At 45.1% G+C, this 22,238-nt stretch overlaps 1 protein-coding gene across 2 annotated transcripts in view; it reads left to right on the top strand.

Moving 5' to 3' along the window:
- The first annotated feature begins 1,866 nt into the window (after positions 1-1,866).
- LOC123110618 (uncharacterized) overlaps positions 1,867-22,238 on the top strand; it is a 29,779-nt gene continuing 9,407 nt past the window's right edge. For both annotated transcript variants that reach the window (XM_044531174.1, XM_044531179.1), the window contains exons 1-3: positions 1,867-2,067; positions 3,071-3,126; positions 3,253-3,327. The gene's annotated coding sequence lies outside the window, so the exon portion shown is untranslated. The remainder of the gene's footprint in view (positions 2,068-3,070; positions 3,127-3,252; positions 3,328-22,238) is intronic.

The raw sequence follows: 22,238 nt of genomic DNA, 5'->3' as shown, positions 1-22,238 counted from the left end.
ACGATGACTGCCTTGTTCTGTGATGTTTTGTTGCTCATTTGGTGTCGGTCCCTTTATAAAGGTTGTTCAGGTGGATTAGACGCCTCGTTGCCATGCCATATGACTGCCCATACGAGTGGACGCGGTCATATGGAAGACCGTCTTTTGCACTGTTTCTTCTAGTGCGCCTCCCACTTGATGCCCTCTATCTCCAATTTACTCTTTTCCATGTATTGACTTGATTTCGTCCATATCTAGCCCATTACCTACGGAAACAAAATAAAGATCAGATATTTGGAATCATTTTCATTCATTAGTCATTAGTAGCAATATCGGGGTGAATATCTCAGTTTTAATGAATATTTCGGTTTAAACTCATGTTAGAGGAGTGTAAAAGTAACACTCATCATAGCCCCCCACCATCTCGGGAGCCCCGCGCCAATATCGTAGCAGCCGTTGATGTCGAAGTACTACAACATCCGACACATATATGGTGGAAGTTGCGGCTGGGATTCGACAGAAAGAGTTTGGCCACCGGTGGTTGGGCACTTTCGCATGGCAGAGGAGGTGGTGCGTGCATATGCCGCCGCCGCCGTTAACCCCTTCTGGACGCGGGTGAGACTACGCTCGTGCCCCTCTAAACGTTTGCTTCATCTCCCAGGTAGAAGAGATGGAGCACATGGCGGCGGAGGCGTGGTGGCGGAATATGAGTACATGGCCAAGCTTATTCAGGACAAGCCGGACATCCTCGCCATCAACGAGGCGTTCTTCATGTACATTATTTTCATTCATATATGTGAACATTTTTATTTGCACAAGTGCACTTTCTTGTTTCTTCAATATAATTTACTTATTGAATCAAAACATATTTTTATCCTAAACAAAATTTGTATTCCTTTGCACATATTCCAGATAGTATCATTCTGGATTTTCTTGATTTTTTTACCCTTCCAGGTCCTTTTTATTTTCTAATTTTTTTTTTCGATTTCACCTTTTCCCCTTTCCTTGTTTCTATTTTTTATTTTCCCTTTTCCTTTTTCCCATTTCAGCCATTTTGAGTACTTTCATTACTTGTGTTCCTTTTTAAATATACATTTCATATTTTTCTAAAAGTCGCATACACTTCTGGTAAATGCGCAGATGATATTTAAATTACTTAAATGTTTTATAAAAAATCATAACCACTTTTTAAAATTACACAATCATTTTTTATCAATAGGTGAATACCTTTTAAATTTACGTGAATAATTTTTAAGGATTCTTGAACCCATCTTAAAATATTATTAATTGTTTTCAAAATTTACTAACACTTCTAAAATTACGTGACCATTTTATAAAGTTACATGCACATTTTTAAGTACGCAAACATGTTTCATATTACCTGAGTATTTTGAAAGGCTTGTACACTTTTTTAATTGCACATATTTCAGAAAAATCTGCTTTTTTATCACATGAAAATTATATAAATTCTTTCAAACATTTTTTTAAAATATTTCTACAATTATAAAACTGTATGAACTTTTTTTTAAAAAAAATAAGCACTTTGATTTGAATGAATATTTTAAAAATACTAACACCTTTTATTTCCGTAAATATTTTTAAAATTAATACATTTTCATGATAAAATAATATTTGTACACATTTTCTTACCAAACGGATTATAATGTATTTATTGTATCAAAATTATTATTAATAATAGGTGTAGTACATTTTAATGGGCTGAAGTTCTGCACCGTGGGCGGCCAGGCCATGGGCCAGTGAAAAAAGCACAAAAGCGCGTGCGATCGAGAACTACGAACAGTGACCAGCCCTGCAAGGAATGAATCAAAAAAGAAACAAGAAAAGCACCGTAGCTTGTACTTTGCCCATCTTGCAAGCAACGCACAAATTATCTCCCTGTTTTGGTTTACCCCTTTACCCCTTCACCCCCTGCAAGAACAGAATAATGGAACCCCAGCTAGCTGCTATCACTTCCCCTCGCTCTCTCACCACCATGTTTCGCAAGAAAGCAATTTGATATCCTTCCGATGGAAGCACCGCATTATCATGGAGCATCTGCTTTAAACTAGCCGACGAGTGTTATATATGGTACGTATACCCCGATCTCTTGGCCCAATTTAATTAGCACACACTCGTCCCGTATGCGTTCGTGATCTCTTGTTGTCTTCTCTGACGTGCTCTCTGTGATCGACGAGAGTTGCGTCGCTCTTGGTCGTGAATTGCCGACCCAAATACAACAATTTGGGTTCAGTGATGTATACTTCTTTTACTGATATGCAATTTTAAAGCAGTTTGAACTTGGCTCCTAATTTGAAATCTTTTTCCTGCGATTATCTCAGAACGTACCCGCAAGAAAAGAAAAGAGATTATCTCAGAACGGTGCCATCGCCATCTTAGGTCCCGCCTTTTCCCTTTCAAGAACATCCGGCCTCACCTATATGTACATTTCCGTTCTTTGTTATTTGGGATATTAAAAATGCTCTGACCATTTTGCTGACTGTCAGTTTAATTATTCGAAATGCTACTTCCGGTTTACAACGTGCTAAGTACTTTAGATCGACATCATGTATATTTTTGTAACACCAAACTTCCGTAACAATTTGTACCAACTATTTGACAAGATATATGAGATAGATGATGATAAGTCTGTAAGATAAGCAGTATTGTGCTGGCGCAAGTGCGTTCTGTAGGTTCGCTCTGTTGGCACGACGCCGACGGCCATGGAAGCCATTGCGCCGTGTTCAGCTGCGCCGCCCCGGCCGATGCCCCCTCCCTACCTCGCCTGCTTCTCCCTGATTGCCGCTAGCAAAGACTGCCTCCCCGCTGTTCAATTTCCCCGTCGGACATCCTGCAACCGCCGCTCTCGCGATTGTTAGTTTCCCTTTTTCCCGAGAATGTATCGGGGCCGTGCTTGGGCACGGCCAAACTGGCTCCTAAGGCGTTAGACTGCGGCCAGAGCTAGTGCCCTCACAAACTATGGCTGAGTCGATGTTGCCAGTTAGGTGTTCGACGTTTTGCCTGCACGGAACAGAGTACGTACATATGTCCATTGGTGGTTTCCACCTTGGTTACTGACTTGTTTAATGTGCAGGTCGTATTTTCGCTCCTTCGAGGTTTGAACTTTCACCAAACATCATCTTGCTTCTGGTGAGTGTTCCTGTCGACCAAACCTTCTCTCGGTTTTACACTTGAAGAACAGGTATAAGTAGTGTCTAATTAATCCGCACAAAAAAAAGTATCCAAGTAAGTTACTCTGCTGTGTGAATATGGCAGATGTGCCATCACGTACAGAGAGGAAATCATCTAAGTCCAAGTCTTGTCTTCAGCACGTTTACTGACTCAACCAAGGTACTGATTTCCCTCTTATGCTTGCTTGCCCAATGTCTTTGTTTGAAAACAGGGTCAGAGCTCAGAACCTGTTAAGTCTTAACCCACCATAGGTGAAACCCTCGCATCTTGTATGATACATGGCTTTATGATGCTAATGCTGCAAAGAAGATTTTAAATATGTATGTTTGGTGTAGATATATCCCAACCTGTCTAGATCTTGCGCCTCATATCCTTTCTTGCCAATTTCGTTGCATTGGATTCGGTCATTAATTTCTTGGCTATAATAAAAATAAGGGATGCGCCTAATGTAGTGTGATAGGCTACTATGTTTTTCTTCATCTTTACATTTTCAGTCTTCTGTGGAAACTGAGTAGCACCTAAGAGACGGCCAGGCGGGGCCAAGTAAAAAGTGACAGATCCAAAAAATCGAGATGATGAGGGCCAATTGAGTCATGCAGTATGTTAATATTGATAAGAGGGCCAAATTCCTACGTTAACATATTCTCTCACAATATAACATGTAAAAAGGTATAAACTTGATGGGTCATGGACTCATGGGCGAAGCCCTGCCCCCATCAGTCCCTCTCTTTCCACCACCGCGAAGAATGTAGTGTTGCTTTTAGGTCATGTGCTTATTCATTTTGCTAGTTCTTAATGATTATATCTCCTTCATTGTGAATCTGTTTCGCGTTCTGTCTACAACACTGTAGGTGATATGATGAGCTTAAGAAAACAAGACCTATATTGTATGTGTTTTGGCTAATATGACAATAAATTTGCTACTTGTGTGTAAACTACACGAGGTTAGGAAGCAAGTTTTACCTAGGTGACTACATGCTAGCCTTTTTTTCTGCAATAAAAAGAACTGCATATTAGTCACTAACTTTCTCTAGTTGGTTGCTCTCAACTCTATACTGCTAGGTAGCAACTCTATTACTTGATTTCAGCTAAATTACTTGTGGCATGTAAATTGCAGTGTTTGCTTCTAGGTACTCACTAATTTATCATGAGACAATGAGAAGGATTTTAGTCCCTATTTTGATGGCGTAGATTATGACGGTGCAGATTACAGTTATCTTTCCTTCTTTCCTACTCAGCAGCAGCAGCAATTGCCAAACAAGTTGGGGTAGGCTAGAGGTGAAACCCATAGGATCTCGCAACCAACTCATGGTTCGGGCACATGGATAGCAAGCTTCCACGCACCCCTGTCCATAGCTAGTTCTTTGGTGATACTCCAATCCTTCAGATCTCTCTTTACGGACTCCTTCCATGTGAAATTCATTCTACCCCGACCTCTCTTGACATCCTCTGCACGCTTTAGCCGTCCGGTATGCACTAGAGCTTCTGTAGGCCTACGCTGGATATGCCCAAACCATCTCAGACGATGTTGAACAGGCTTCTCTTCAATTGGTGCTACCCCAAATCGATCTCGTATATCATCATTCCGGACTCGATCCTTTCTCGTGTGGCCACACATCCATCTCAACATATGCTCTCCGCCACACCTAACTGTTGAACATGTCGCCTTTTAGTCGGTCAACACTCAGCGCCATACAACATTGCGGGTCGAATTGCCGTCTTGTAGAACTTGCCTTTTAGCTTTTGTCGCACTCTCTTGTCACAGAGAATGCCAGAAGTTTGGCGCCACTTCATCCATCCGGCTTTGATTCAATGGTTCACATCTTCATCAAAGCCCCCATCCTTCCGCAACATTGACCCCAAATATCGAAAGGTGTCCTTCTGAGGTACCACATGCCCATCAAGGCTAACCTCCTCCTCCTCCTCCTCGCGCCTAGTAGTATTGAAACTGCACATCATGTACTCGGTTTTAGTTCTACTAACTCTAAACTCTTTCGATTTCAAGTTTTGTCTCCATAAATCTAACTTCCTATTTACCCCCGTCCGACTATCGTCAACTAGCACCACATCATCCGCAAAGAGCATACACCATGGGATATCACCTTGTATATCCATTGTGACCTCATCCATCACCAAGGCAAAAAGATAAGGGCTCAATGCTGACCCCTGATGCAACCCTATCTTAATCAGGAAGTCATCAGTGTCGACATCACTTGTTCGAACACTTGTGACAACATTATCGTACATGTCCTTGATGAGGGTAATGTACTTCGCTGGGACTTTGTGTTTCTCCAAGGCCCACCACATGACATTTCGCGATATCTTATCATAGGCCTTCTCCAAGTCAATGAATACCATATGCAAGTCCTTCTCCCTGTATCTCTCCATAAGTTGTTGTACCAAGAAAATGGCTTCCATTGTCGACCTCTCAGGCATGAAACCAAACTGATTTTTGGTCACGCCTGTCATTCTTCTTAAGCGGTGCTCAATGACTCTCTCCCATAGCTTCATTGTATGGCTCATCGGCTTAATTCCACGGTAATTAGTACAACTTTGAACATCCCCCTTGTTCTTGAAGATTGGTACCAATATACTCCATCTCCATTCTTCTGGCATCTTGTTTGCCCAAAAAATGAGGTTGAAAAGCTTGGTTAGCCATACTACCGCTATGTCCCCGAGGCCTTTCCACACCTCAATGGGGTACAATCAGGGCCCATCGCCTTGCCTCCTTTCATCCTTTTTAAAGCCTTCTCGACCTCAGACTCCTGGATTCGCCGTACAAAACGCACGCTGGTCTCATCAAATGAGTCGTCCAGTTCAATGATAGAACTCTCATTCTCCCCATTGAACAGCTCGTCGAAGTACTCCCGCCATCTATAACACTAAGCTCCCTAATTTTAAATGGCTCACAATCAATTGAGGTCTCCAATTAAAATTGGGTCATCCGATTTTGACCGGGTCAACCATCTTTCAAAGCTCTCTCATTCAATTCTTCTATACTATACACTATGCTTCCTAATTTTTAAGGCCTCACAATTAATTGAGGCCTTCAATTTAAATTGGGTCACTCAATTTTAAGGTCTCCAATTGAAATTTGGTCACCCAATTTTGACCGGGTCAACCATTTTTCAAAGATCTCTCATTCAGTTCATTTATACTATTGCTTCCTAATTTTTAAGGCCTCATAATTAATTGAGGTCTTCATTAAATTGTGTCACTCAATTTTGACTTGGTCAACAATTGCTCAAGGAGCCCTCCCATTCAATTATTTTGAGTCACTATTGTTCCCTAATTTTGAAGCTCTTCAATTCGATTGAGGTATTCAATTATGGAGCCAATCATTTTTCAAATCAATCAACAACAATCGGCCAATAAAAACATATCAATCCTGCACACTCTCCCACCACCTAGAAAAAAGAAACGCCACCATGTTATACTGTAGCACCAATACATCCAGGTACCGACGCAGAAATTTCCCCACACAAATATGGGTTTCTTAGCGGATAACAAAATCACATCGAGAAAGGCCAACCAAATCATCAAACTATAAAAATATAAAACACACTATTATTTTTTAGAAAGCCAAATTCCTTTAACTTTGACCAATTTCAAAGCTAAAAATGCCAACATCTACAATATTAAACAAAAATATGGAAATTCATTTCATGATGAATCTAATTATACCGATTTGTTATTATAGATTTTGATATATTTCTCTACAAATTTGATCAAATTTAAAAATGTTTGACTTTTTAAAAATGTAATACATCTTATATTTTGAAACATAATGAGTAATGTTTTTAAGAAAACCTACAACACCAATGGTGTAGCAAAGCGCGCCCAACCCTTCTAGTAAAGATTACACTTGGTGGTCCTCTGCTTCCAGTGTTCCACCTCGTCCTCTCAGCCCTGACAAGTGGGGCTGTATAAACACGAGTAGGAGGCAACAAGCCAGCAACCAAGTATCAAACTGTGCTCACTATTAGGAAATATGCAACTTGAGCGAGAGGGGGGAGTATACATATACAATGCGCATGTAGTAAATATGCAGAAAGCCCCTTATATTATATGGAGACTATACAGGCTACATGGAAACATAGTGTAACTCTAACACCCTCCCTCAAACTCAGTGTGGATCCACAACACCACTACACTGAGTTTGGAGAGATAACATCCATGATGTGCTCTAGTTTAGGCCTTCGTAAAGAAATCCTCAAAATGTAACTCGGAAGGCACATACCGAAGAGCAATAACCTGATCCTACACACATGGGCACACAAAAGAAGCATCAACACCAATATGCTTAGTGAGCTCATGCTTCATAGGGTCGCGCATAATAGTGATAGCACATGTACTATCCGATAAGAGAGGAGTAGGTGTAGTAAAAGAAACATCAAACTCCTAAAGTAACCACCATAACCAAGTCACCTTTGTCGTCAAAAGAGTCATAGCTCGCAACTCTGGCTCTAGTTTGAGCGAGAAACTGAAGTTTGTTTCTTTATCTTCTAGGTAATGAGCGAAGTACTAGGAAAAACACAGTTAGAAGAAAGTGAACGGCGATCCAAGGGATCACTAGCCCACATAGGACCTGAATAGTCCTGAAGTTGTAACGAATTGTTGCGGGGAAAGAAAAGATGGTGAGAGAGCGTGCCACGAAGATATCATAGAACGCGAAGAAAGTGACCGTAGTGAACTTAAGTGGGAGCACAGACAAACTGACTCAAAATATGAATAAGGTATGAGATATCTGGATGAGTGACAACTAGATCGACAAGACTCCTAACAAGATGATGATAATGCGTCGGAACAGACAAGAGCTCACCATCGGAAGCACATAGGGTGAGAATTGAGCTTCATGGAAGTCTTAGCAGTGTGCTCATTAGTAAGAGCAGCACGAGCAAGGAGATCCTGGATATACTCCTCTTGGAAATAAAGAAGTCACAAGAGGTAGAAGAAACCCCAATCCCAAGAAAAGAGCGAAGAGGACCAAGATCAGACATGAAAAACTGCTCACTAAGACGTGCCTTCACATAGGCAATATACTCAAGAGTCATTGCTAGTGATGATCATGCCATCAACATATAGAAGAATCCGACCATGAGCTGAAAGGTGGAATAAAAGCGCAGGATCATGAGCACTGACTGAAAACCCAGCCACAATCACCACTAAGGCCAAACGCTCAAACCAGGTATGAGGGGCATGCTTAAGGCTAGAGAGAGAGAGAGAGAGAGCAATGAAGATGGCAGACCATGCCAATACCTAGGGGATGGCTGCATGCAGACCTCCTCACACAACTTACCATTAAGAAAGGAAATCTTGATATCAAGCAAAGAGACAGACCTCTGGCAAATAGAAGCCACAAAGAAGTGTGCGAACAATGGTCATGTGGGCCATAGGAGCAAATGTCTCATCGTAGTCACGATTATGCTCCTGTTGAAAGCCACGGGCCACAAGGCAAGCTTTGTAGCACTCAAGAGAACCATCGGGTCAAGTCTTAACCTTGTAGACCCACTTACAATTGATGGGATAAACACAGGGAGGAAGAGAAAGAATATCCAAAGCGTCGGTGCGCCTAAGAGTAGCAATCTCCTCTGCCATTCGGGATGTACAAGATAATCACAATAAAAACTCGGCTCAAGAGAAGAAGTACAAGAATAACCATATCGGTCAATGGAAGGGGGAGCATGAAAGTCATAAGTAGGCTGAGCCGAGGAAGATGACACATCAGAAGTAGATGCCTCATGAGTAGACTCATCCATAATAGGTGGATGACGAGTATAATGGTGAGGAAAGTTGAGGAGGAATCACAAGTAGGGGAAACCACCGAAGATGGGGGTGAAAAATCATATGACATATGAGGGAAGGAAACCATATGAGATGGCGGCGGCGGATCTGCAACAGTCGGATGAGCAGTAGTAGTAGGATGAGTGGATAAGGGCTCAACGTGGGTAATAGGTGTGTCGGGAAAATTGAGAAAAAGATCTCCACTAAAGAGGTCGAGGAAGATGGGTGCATATAGAAGGGATGTGACTCATCAAAAGTCGCATCCCACGGAATATACATTCGATGACCATAGAATCTCAACAGGGATAGCCCTTGTGCTCATCACCGTAACCTAAGAAGACATACTCAACCGACTGAGTAGTAATTCACGGGGGACAAGAAGCACGTAGCAAACACAACCAAACATGTGAAGGGCCGATTAGTCAGGAGAATGATAAAAAAAGATGTTGAAAGGAAATGCCACCTTGCAGAGCAGAGGATGGTTGAATGTTGATGAGATTGGTGAAAGTGCAAACAACCTAAGCCCCGAAGTGAGCCAGAAGAGAGGCAACGATCCTCAATGTGTGAGCCTTCTCAAGAAGGTGACAATCCTTGCACTCAGTAACACCATTCTACATGAAAGACACGAATATGTCTGGAAAACTAGGTATGAACCATGGTGACAAACTTCTTATAGATAGATGAGGCATCATTACGAGAAGATATAAAATATATCCAGGTGTGTCAAGAGAAATCATCTATAAAAATAATATAGTTGTGATGGTCTCCTTTTAAGGCAAAGGGAGCTGGACTGCAAACATCAGAGTGAACAAGACCGAAAGGATGATGAGACAGAATCTCGCTATGAGTATAAGGTGACTGAACCTGTATACCAAGCCAACAATCCTGACAATCTAAAGACACCATTGGAGTCGAATCCAAGAAGATAACGTCAAACTAAGGATGAGAGATGAAAGATGCATAAGTGACCAAGATGATGATGCCACTGCTGAAAAGAGCCAGTAGATGAGGCAACAAAGGCTAGAGACTAGTGACGTTGGAAGCAGAGAGAAGGTGGAGCCAGTGAAGCGTCAGAAGCCCTGAGAGTTATAATGCCAGGGGCCAACGCAAAGTAGAGCACCAGTATGATGATCTAGACAAAACAAGAGTCAAAGTCGAGTATTACCCTACAACCAGAGTCAACAACCTAACCGTCAGAAATGAGTTGCATGGTAAGTCAAGGAACATGAGCAACATTAGGAACATGAAAAGACGAAGTGTAAGAATGCCTCAGTCATTGACAGGGAGGGCTGTACCATCAACAGTAAGAGCATTGTTGACGTTCAAGAATCAACTTCCAACTAGGGGTATCCAAGTAGCATGGTCAGAAATTAGCATGGGAGTGTACAACGGCCTTATATCGAAGGTAACCGTACACTCGACATTGTGGCATGACGATGTTTTTTAAATAGGCTCAATCGCCTCGTTGGAGCGCGACCTATGTCCTATGGGAGGGTCATCGAGAGTGGTGTCCGGCGCACGGGGCACTTAGAGTACAACCGCTTTCGGTGTCCCACGACTTCTGACTAATCCGAGCCTTACAAGGTCCCTCAGACTTTGAGCTCTCAGCCTTCATTTGCCCTCCCGAAGGGCTTGGAAGGGGAGAGTGACCCTCCACTTGAGTGTATTCAAGTGAAGTGCGTTGGTTACATGCCCATGTGGGGCTTTGTATAGGCTAGGGGTCCTTGACAGATGACCAAGTCTACCCTTGAAGTAAGGAGGTTGGAGGGTAGAACTAGGTAATTTTCCGTCCTTTGGCACATGTGCTCCCTATTGGGCTAGGATGTGGGTTGTGGCCCATTACGGGTAAAATCCCTACACTAGGAGAGGCTTTTTGCTTGGGCTTGGGCCTCTTTGCTCTCTTGACTTCTCCTTTGACATAATCTTTTTAGGTGGTCTCCTTTCTTTGACTAGCGTTGACTAGTGATGTGGCATTCCATGTAGGATAGGGGGTGGCACCTTATGTAGGGTTAAAATCCACTACTACAACAAGAGCCCCCTTGAGCCAGAATCATCAAAGTCTTCTTTGTGGCTTCGGGTCAATAATTTTGGCCTTGGGAGTACTTCTTCTTGATGTATTGCTTTTGCCGATGCTTTTTAAGCCTTGAAGATGTTCGATGAGCTTCGGTGATGCTTGTTAGTGGAGGCTAAGGTGAGGTATTCATCGGGGCAAGAAAGGCGAGATCTTGACTTGAGTGCCCTTGTCCCTCGTGACCGTCATCTTGGGAAATCCAAACATGGCCTTGTAGTCCTAGAGAATTCCATTTTAATCTCTAGGAATATTTAGCGAAAATTTGGGTTCTTCCAGATCTTTTATAGAGCCATGAATTGCTCCGAGAATACCTTGCGGGCATTTGAGGAACCACCGCAAATTTCGAGGATCCGAGAATACCTTGCGAGAATTTGGGGCACATCCGCAAATTTTAAGGATCCAGAAATACCTTACGGTAATTTGGGGCACATATATATATACTCAGAGGATCCAAAACTACCTTGCGGGAATTTGGGGCATATCGACAAACTTCGAGGATCAAAGGATCCAAGAACACCTTGCAGGAATTTGGAGCACATTCGCAAACTTCGAGGATCCGAGAACACCTTGCGGGAATTTGGGGCATATCTGCAAATTTCAAGGATTGAGAATACCTTGCGGGAATCTGAGGCACCTCCGCAAACATGGAGGGTCTGAGAATACCTTGCGGGAATCTGGGGCACCTCTACAAATTTCGCGAATCCAAGAATACATTGCGGGAATTTGGGGCACATCTGCAAACTTTGAGGATCTTGCTTGGTCGGTCCAGACTTTCGCTGGTGATGGAGGTAGCCTATAAAACAACATTAGGCTAGCCTTGGGCTTGCTTCCTTCTTCATCTCAGCGGGGTGGAAGGTAACCTTGGCGCCTCCCTGCGGTGCTCGAGCACCCAGTGCGACTCTTTCGAGCCGCGAGGCCATGGTGTCGACTTCTGTCTGCCTTTGGAGGCGAACGGTCTTCCTCGGTGTGCGTAGGGGCATGCCTCCCAGAGGCATGCTCCATGTTGGTATCTCCTGTGCTTCCTCATTGACTTGATGATGATGGTATGACAAGGTAGATCCTCGAACGTTGGCCAATCCTTCGAGCCACCAGTGTAGCCCTGGCGGAGGCCCGACATTGCGTCGATGGTGGACAAAGCTTCACATCCCAATGAAGTGATGGTCCCGAGTTTCCGTCGATACTGTGTGAGGCTTGTTACTGGGTTTGAGGTGGGTCAAGTAGGAAGCGGTGCTTGCTAAAGTCGAATCCAACAGAGAGGGCGGCGACCCATAAGCTGGCGATGTCATCATCGATGGCGGGCGTCATATGAGTCCCTTGTTCGTAGGGGTCCTTGGCGCGCATCCATGTCATTTTAACCATCCAGACCATGGCACTTGCACTTGTCCTGTGCGAAGGTATTTCATGGGCCGCATGGGCTTGCACGGGGTGGTGTGGTTGTTCCTTCCAAGGTTCCTTTGGTGCCCTCAGCTTTCTACATCGCCTTCCCAAAGGCTTGGCAATTCGTGCAGGGAACACCAAGTGGAGCTTGGGCCTTGTGGGTGCCCATTCTCCCCAGTCTTGTTGTACGAAAGACTCACATAAGGGCTTCATGGAGATCCATGGCATGTTTCCTTTATTTTGTCTTTGGCTTCCTGGAGATTCGACATCCCCTGGGGCCTTTACCTGCATGGGTGTCAGGGGCTTGAGGAGTACGAGCAGGCCTCCGTAGTGGTCTGTCGTGGCTCGACCTTGATGTGACAGGCTCTTGGATAGCTTGTGTCTTGTACTTTGGTGGCTCCTTTCTTGTCGGCAAGCTTGGCTCACGGCCTCCTTCAAGTTGAAGGGGTGTGGCAGTGTTGCCGCCTCTCTCGCATGACTTGCACATGGTAAGGGGAACCAACTTGGTTGCGGCTCCCGCCTTCTCCGCACACCGCCGCGGGCTATCGGAGTAGTGTTGGAGGGGGTGAAGCGTGTCTTCCTAGGCCCACCGGTCCCTCCCTTTGGGTGGGCGCTTCCTTCTTGCGCATTTCCTGCCGGTGGCCCTTCCATTGGGGCACCGCGAGGAGGTAGCGCTCCTGCATATGGGGTAGGTATGGTGAAGTGTGGCTCCCAAGATGGGTGGAACCACAAGGTTCTCGGATGCGAGAAGGCCACCAGAGGGGTGAAGCCGGTATGGTATGATGGTCCTCCTACAAGGGATAACACTCGAGACCTCACACAGTTCGTCCGGAGTGGTTGCGACGGAGGAGTCTGAGTTGGATGTTCGTTTGGGTTTGTTGGTGGTGAATGTCCTGGCCACGGACTGATACCAGAGATGACAGTTTGGATCAGGTTGGACCAAGCTCGGGTGGAGTTGATGTCAATATCTTGAGTGCTGGTAAGTTCTTGTCAAGCGGAGGCGAGCGAGCGAGGGTCTTGCGCCGCTCCTAGAGTCGGGAGGGACAACACTTCCTATGGCGAGTCAACCTTCGACTCCCATGTCTGGGGCAATCATGGCGTTGGCAACGAAGCCAGCGAGGCCGAGAATTACCTGCGAGACATTTGGAGTGACAATCTCTTTGTTGGGGGCGGTGATGTTGTGGGCCTCTTCAAGGCCAACCTCCTCGAGCATTGTGCCAAGGGGTTGAGCGGCTTGGCCGCCGATTGCCCCGTCTTGATTGTGGGCGAGGGCTCCGCCATTTATCGTGACCCGCAAGACCTTTGGAGTGGCGAGCCCTTCGCTGAGGGCGGTAGCACCAGGGGCCTCCACAGGTCCCACTTCCTCGACCACCATGTCGAGGGTGCGCTTGTCGAGTGCTTTGGGCTCCAGCTCTTCTGTTGCGTCCTTCTTCTTTGATCTTCTCGTTGAATCTTTCTCCTTGGATGCCTCGGCTTCTCCCATGGCTTGATTTGGGGCCATCTAGATGCGATAGTCAAGGTGACTTCTCACGCACGACGAGGATTCCTCACGGTCGGTGCCAATGTCGATGTTCGAGAATCAACTTTCGACTAGGGGGTATCCTTAGTAGCGTGGTCAGAAATTAGCATGGGCTTGTATGACGGCCTTATATCGAAGGTCGTCGTACACTCGACAATGTGGCACAATGTTTTTTAAATAGGTTCAGTCACCTCAATGGAGCACGACCTACGTCCTACCAAAGGGTCGTCGAGAGTGGTGCCCGTCGCATGGGTCACTTAGAGTGCATCCGCTTCTGGTGTACCACGACTCCTGACTAGTCCAAGCCTTACACAGTCCCTCAGACTCTGAGCTCTCAGCCTTCGTTTACCCTCCTGAAGGGTCTTGGAAGGGGATAGTGACCCTCCACTTGAGTGTATTCAAGTGAGTGAGTTCACATGCCCATAGGGAGCTTTATATAGCCTAGTGGTCCTAGACAAACGACCAAGGCTACCCTTGAAGTAAGGAGGTGGGAGGGTAGAACTAGGTAATTTTCCGCCCTTTGGCCCATGTGGTCCCTACTAGGAGGTGGGTTGTGGCCCATTAGGTGGGAAATCCCTACACTTGGAGATGCCTTTTGCTTGGGTTTGGGCTTCTTTGCTCTCTTGTCTTCTTCTTTGACTTAATCTTTTAGGTGGTCTCCTTTATTTGACTAGCATTGACTGGTGATGTGGCACTCCACGTAGGATAGTGGGTGGCACCTTAAGTAGGGTTAAAATGCACTACTACAACAAGCATGAATAGGAGAATCCAGAGGTCAAATAGAGGACATAATGGATGAATCATTAGTCATATAAAAAGATGCTCCAGTAACTAGAATCCACGGATATGTACCTGCCTGTGTAGAAGGTGGTCTCACAGTGTCAGAAGAATCAGTAGTAAAACCATCAAAACTAGTCGATGGAAAATCAAAAAACACAGCTAGCAGGCATCGAAATCGTGTAAACTCCTACTCAATTAGGAGTTCAACTGAAGAGGTCGATTTAGAGGCACATGATAATGGAGAACCAGAGGCAATAAGCAGGTCGCAAAGTTGTGCAATCTCCTGCTTAGTGAATGACACAACTGAAGTAGTCGATGTAGCAACACCGGGAGAGACGCGTCCATCACCACCTATGGAAGCCGCTGGAGGAGTCCGTATAACATGACTAGTACCGTTTGCAAAAGCCGATGGATGAGACGAGCTTGTATACAGAAAAGCACCAAGTGTCAAGGTAAGGTGTGTGTGGGGCATAGTCGATGGAGCAATATGCATGAACACTTCTATGAAAGTCACGAGAGGGCTAGGTGTAGAGCAAAAATCACCGTGTGCAAAGGTTGCAAGAGGAGTTGGTGAAGAGCGACCACCACAACCTACGGAAGGCGTCAAAGGGACGAGTAACAGGTGGATGAGCACCATGCATCGAGGAAAGGCACATATGAGAGATGGGGTCAATGTCAGGAACACCATTAAGAGTCTGTGGGCCGAGATTCCCAAAAAAAGAGTTAGTGGACCGTGAGGGAGATGTGTACCCAACTAAAACATCATACATTTGTTTTTACATGAAACCAACAAGTTGTGCTCGGCCAATCAACCAAAAGTGCTCGAGGCAGTGTGGCGGTGGATGACTATGAGGGGCAGCAAACCAGGAGAACCGGCGGTCGAGGGCCAGCAAATAGGAGGATCGATGGGAGGCTGCGGTGACGCACAAGGAGGCAGTGTTGTGATGCATTCTGGTAGCCCGATCTGGCGGGACGGCAACACCAGGAGGCAGTGGCGTGACGCAATCTGGCGCGGGCTAGCACCAAGCGGCAACGGCAACCAGAGCAAGGACCAGGAGGTGACGATCATAATGTGATCTGGAGTACGCGGCGACAGACCAGAGGGTGCGACGGTAGACTAGAAGGTGCGGCGACGCGACGTGACGTGACCAGGAGGGGCGGTGTGACATCAGGAGGCAAACAAGACCAGGAGATGACGACAGTACAACCTCGACTTTTGGTTGCATTGGCTAGTGCATGAATCTTAACATGATATCGAAGCATAAGGTCTTGAGAAAGTCCTAACTTCCACAATTTATCCAAAAATGATTTTGCCCCCTTCTGTGTCCACGTATAGGCCTCTTGAGCCATATCTCTGACTCTATTCACGGGTTGACTTTCCGCATCACACGTGAGAGTGGGTGTTGAAGGGTGTGTGTGGATTGCCCCTTACCATCAGTTCAGACTTTTGGTTGCATTGGCTAGTTACCGAAAAAGGATTTCACCCCGCTTTATATATAGAGCATGAACCCAACAGCCCAGTACAAACGCACGCCACCACAACACACCCACACACCCAAGGCATTATACATAGGCGCTGAGCGCGGCAACACCACCCCTAGCACTACCACCGCGAAGAGATGAAGCCGCATATGACGAACCGTGGGCTCCAAGGCGGCGCCTTCAGGAAGGATACGACACCGGAGCACCGCCACCGCCCAATCCGATGATCAGAGTTTCCCCCGGAGTCGCACGACAGGCAATGAGAGCCGTGATGACGCCTTCAAGAAGGGTACGAGCTACGTCGCCGCTGGTTCGTCCGAAGATAGAACAGGTTTTCACGCCGACTAAAACTCACCGCCACCAAACGCCACGCCCCGGTGACCATGCCGCCCACACGACCATGGCCACCGGGCAGCACCAAGCCACGGCCTTCGCCCGAGAGAGCCACGCAACCACTACCGGGGCCGCCGCCCCGGCATCCAAGACCTTGACACCCCCTCACCCGAGACCTGCCGCTATCCCAACCAAAGAGACGAGCGGAAAGGTTGCACCTTTCGCACCCCTGGGCGACCCCCAGCGTCGAGACCCAATAGGCCGGCCACCAGGCCTCCATCGACCCGTCCTGCAGCACCGGGCACGAGGCGAGCTTGCTCCTGCAACACCGTGCGCGAGACGGACTCAGTCCTACTGCACCGTGCGCGAAACGAGATTAGTCCTGCGGCACTGTGCGCGAGACAAGCTCGGACCTGTGCATCGGGCGCGAGACGAACGATGGACCGCAGGTGGGAGAAGGCCAGCCCTTCACCGAACATAGCAACCGGGCGACGAGTACGGGGGGGGAGGGGCAAAGGCCGATACAAGCCACCTACGGACGAACCGATGCCAGGATGAGCCAGCCGTCGCCGAAGCCGACTTGCCAAGTGAAAGGATCGAGAAGAGGTGTCTAGAGGGGGGGGGTGAATAGACACTAAGCAAGAAAAGTTGCAGTTTTTAATTTCTTTGAGTTGAAGTGAAGTTTGGCACAAGTTTCAACATTCACAATACATATCAAGCAAGCATGACAAGAGTATGTGAGCAGTGGAAAGTAAAGCATGCAAATTGCAAGAATGTAAAGGGATGGGATTGGAGTGTGCAAACGCAATTTGGAGACACGGAGATTTTTTAGCCGTGGTTCTGATAGGTGGTGCTATCGTACATCCACATTGATGGAGACTTCAACCCACGAAGGGTAACTGTTGCGCGAGTCCACGGAGAGCTCCACCCACGAAGGGTCCACGAAGAAGCAACCTTGTCTATCTCACCATGGCCGTCGCCCACGAAGAACTTGCCTCACTAGGGTAGATCTTCACGAAGTAGGCGACCTCATTGCCCTTACAAACTCCTTGGTTCAACTCCACAATCTTGACGGAGGCTCCCAAGTGACACCTAGCCAATCTAGAAGACATCACTCTCCAAGAAGTGACAAATGGTGTGTTGATGATGAACTCTTTGCTCTTGTGCTTCCAATGATAGTCTCCCCAACACTCAACTCTCTCTCAAAGGATTTGGATTTGGTGGAAAGAAGATTTGAGTGGAAAGCAACTTGGGGAAGGCTAGAGATCAAGATTTATGTGGTAGGAATGGAATATCTTGACCTCAACACAAGTGTAGGTGGTTCTCTCTCAGAAAATGTATGTTGGAAGTGTAGTCATGTTCTGATGGCTCTCTCCACGAACGAAGAGTGGGTGGAGGGGTATATATAGCCTCCACACAAAATCTAACCGTTACACACAACTTACCAAACTCGGTGGGACTGAATCGTGAAACTCGGTCGGACCGATTTAGTAAATAATGTGACCGTTAGGATTTTTGGTGGGACCGACATGTCAACTCGGTGGAACCGATATCGTTAGGGTTAGGTCATAACGCAATCTCGGTGAGACCGATTACACAAACTCGGTGAGACCGATTACACAAACTCGGTGAGACCGATTTTGATAATAGACACACAGAGAGTTGGTCAGGCAAACTCGGTGGGACCGATTCGCTCATCTCGATTGGACCGAAACGTTACGAAGGAGAAAAGAGAGTTTGCATTGTAATCTCGATAGGACCGATTACATAAACTCAATGAGACCGATTTTGGTAACGGACACACACACAGAGAGATTACAATCCCATCTCGGTGAGACCGAGATCCCTATCGGTGAGACCGAAAAGACTAGGGTTTTTGGCAGTGGCTATGTCAACTGAACTCGGTGGCGCCGGATAGAAAGATTTGGTAGGGCCGAGTTTGACTTTTGGTTTGGGACATATGTGGATGTGAGAAAGTGGTTGAGGGCTTTGGAGCATATCACTAAGCACTTTGAGCAAGCAAGCCATTAAGCAACACCTCATCCCCTCTTGATAGTATTGGCTTTCCTATGGACTCAATGTGATCTTGGATCACTAAAAGGTAAAATGTAGAGTCTTGTGCTTTGAGCTTGAGCCAATCCTTTGTTCTTAGCAACTTGAAGGGGTTCCACATCCTCTAGTCCATGCCACTCCATTGTTGAACTTATCTGAAACATACTAGGTAAAAATATTAGTCCAACAAGAGATATGTTGACATTAATTACCAAAATCACCCAGGGAGCACTTGTGCTTTCAATCTCCCCCTTTTTGGTTGATGACAACATACATCAAAGTTTTAGATAAGGATATAGAGAATAACAAATAAAGCTTTGGAAAGGCATGTAACATGCATAGGCTCCCCCTACATGTATGCAATCATGTAAATATGGAATATAGGAGCATGTGAATGCATAAGCATGACAGAGTAAGCAATGTGTTACATGTATCTTGGCTATATGCATCAGAGCAAATGATGTGAATATGGGAAATGTACCTTCATGCTCATGAGTCCTTCTTGCAAACATTATGTACATCAGCAAGAAATTCTCATACACATGACTGTGATGCATATACTTACCTTGTGGTCTTGAGTTGGCTTAGGAAGGAATGAACCTGTGTAAATAAGGTTAGATAACATAGATACACCTATGAAAAGAAAAGAAACCACAAGACTGGGATGACATGTAGAGAGTGAGTACTGAGTACCCCATTGGATATAGACATGTCCCCAAAGGTAAAGATGTGCAATGAATTCAAGGATTTCCTTCCCTTAGATGTCTTGCTCCCCCTGAATCTAGCATGGGATACTGGGAGAAGATAGGAAACAGAAAGTCAGAGCAAAGAAAAGAAACAGAGCTAATGCAAACAATCAACTATGAACATGTCTTTCCCCTCTTAAAGACATGTGACTTCTCTCCTCTTGAACACCAAGCATCTGGGGTCTCTCTCTCTCCTGAGTATTTTCTCCCCCTATAGAAATGATTAAGCTTTGATGTGATCTCTCTCTCCCCCTTTGACATCAATTTCCAAGAAGGGTTCTTCTGGATGTTTGTCACAAATGGGTTTGGTCCTTGAGTTACAGAACAAAGCAGCAAGTCGAATGTGATGCTGGTAGAGGACAAGAATCATTGAGTGGAGCTAGATCAGAAAAAATGCAGGAACAAGTGTCAAGCTGTCTCTCCTATAGTGAAATCGATGGCACCGAGTTGTGTGCTTCGATTGCACCGGAAGATTTCGGTTGGACCGAAAGCACCAGACCGGTGTGACCGAGTTCATCACAGAGAAAACACTTGTCACCTCAGCTCACTAGACAAGTAACATCTCACAAGGATTTGCAAGGAATTAACTGAAAGATATGCAATGAATTGGATGCAGGGAATGCAGAACAGAAATAAAAGAAAAGAAATCTAGATGAAGTTTTTTTTTGAAAAGGGAAAACAAATATGCATGGGCCAAATGCAAGAGCACAGAAAAGAACACAAGAGAACTTCATCTAGAGTTGGTCGGCGACAATGTCACCTATGTTAGAGTATGTTGACTTAGGAGTCAAGTGAGATCACTTGATCATAGGTCATACTCATCGTGTAAGCTCAAAATGGGGTTGACATTCTTCATTTAAGCATTTTGATGTATTCTCTTGTTGAGTTGCTTTGACCCATGTCTTGGGGTAAAGCTTCTCAAAGATGGAATTAACATACCTTGGGTGGTGGTGTTGATCGTGATCATGTAGTTGAACTTGTGTGGGTTGCTCAAGGTTGATGTAGCTCATCAAGAATTGGGAGCACCACTTGGAATTTGAGTTCATCTACCTACATGGGTTAGTTTTGCAAGGAAGAGCACTTATGTATCCAAAATGACAATCATGATACTTAATATAGAATTTGTCAAATGATATGTTTGAAGGGTTTTGTGCTTCCTTGTCTTCAACTACCATTGTGTAGAGACTTGGTGATGTAGAGATTGCTCAAGATGTGAGTGGGTTGCAATCTCATAGATTTAGATTCATCCAAGTACCTACACGGGTTAGATAACATGCAAGGTGCAAATATATCCAAGATATATGATTATCATCATAAGAGAAATATCAAGGATTAGTCATAGGCTCATGTCTTGCATGTATCCAAATGGAGTTCCTACTCCAAGTTTGAAGCATCAATGATATTCAATTCACCTCTTAACCTGCAAAACACTTTCCCATCAAGTGGTTTAGTGAATATATCCGCTAATTGCTTGTCGGTGCGAACATGCTTAAGATCAATGTCCCCTTTGGCAACATGATCTCGAATGAAATGAGGACGAACTTCAATATGCTTAGTTCGAGAGTGTTGCACGGGATTGTGAGCAATCTTGATACCACTTTCATTATCACAAAGCAATGGAACATGTTTCACATATATCCCATAATCTTTAAGAGTTTGGGTCATCCAAAGTAATTGAGCACAATATGAACCAGCGGCAATGTATTCCGCTTCGGTGGTGGATAAGGATACCGAGTTTTTTTTCTTGGAGGACCAAGACACAAGAGATCTACCAAGAAATTGACAAGTACCCGAAGTGGAATTTCTATCAACCTTGTCACCGGCATAGTCCGAGTCGGAGTGGCCAACAAGATTAAAAGAGGCCCTCCTAGGATACCAAATGCCAAAATTTGGTGTATGTATTAAGTATCTCACTATCCTTTTTACAGCCTGAAGATGACATTCTTTAGGGGCGGCTTGATATCATGCACACATGCACACACTTAGCATAATATCAGGACGAGAGGCACATAGATATAACAATGAACCAATCATGGAGCGGTAAACCTTTTGATCAACTGGTTCACCATCTTTGGTCAAATCAAGATGTCCACTAGTAGGCATGGGTGTAGTCATACCTTTGCATTCTTGCATATTGAACTCTTGAATAAGTCCTTGGTGTACTTTGTTTGGGAGACAAAGGTACCTTAGTTTGCTTGATTTGCAAACCGAGAAAGAATTTGAGTTCACTCATCATAGACATCTCAAACTTCTCCGACATTAGCTTTCCAAACTTTTCACTAAAGTGAGGGTTAGTTGAACCAAATATAATATCATCAACATAGATTTGGCACACGAATAGCTCTCCATTAACCCTTTTAGTAAAAATAGTAGAATCAATTTTTTCAATTTCAAAGCCTTTTTCAATAAGGAACTTGGTCAAGCATTTATACCACGCTCTAGGAGCTTGTTTAAGACCATAAAGAGCTTTGTGAAGTTTGTAAACATGATTAGGTTTCTTAGGATTGACAAAGCCTGGAGGTTGCTTAACATAAACTTCCTCCTCTATTTCACCATTTAAAAAAGCACTTTTAATGTTCATTTGGTACAAGGTGATATCATGGTGATTATCATAGGCAAGTAAGATGCGAATGGACTCAAGTCTAGCAACGGGGGCATATGTCTCACCATAGTCCATACCTTCGACTTGAGTGTAGCCTTGGGCGACGAGACGTGCTTTGTTGCGAACTACTTGTCCATCTTCATCTTGCTTGTTGTGAAACACCCATTTGGTACCGATTATGTTGTGGTTGTTGTCGGGCTTCTCAACCAATGTCCAAACTTGATTTCTCTCAAAGTTGTGTAGCTCTTCATGCATGGCGTTTATCCAATCCGGATCTTTGAATGCTTCTTCAACCTTCATAGGTTCAATGCTAGAGATGAATGA

The sequence above is a fragment of the Triticum aestivum genome, chromosome 1B (assembly GCF_018294505.1).
Source record: "Triticum aestivum cultivar Chinese Spring chromosome 1B, IWGSC CS RefSeq v2.1, whole genome shotgun sequence".
Lineage (NCBI taxonomy): Eukaryota > Viridiplantae > Streptophyta > Magnoliopsida > Poales > Poaceae > Triticum > Triticum aestivum.
The sequence above is the reverse complement of the archived record's forward strand: the minus strand, read 5'-3'. Positions and strand labels throughout refer to the sequence as shown.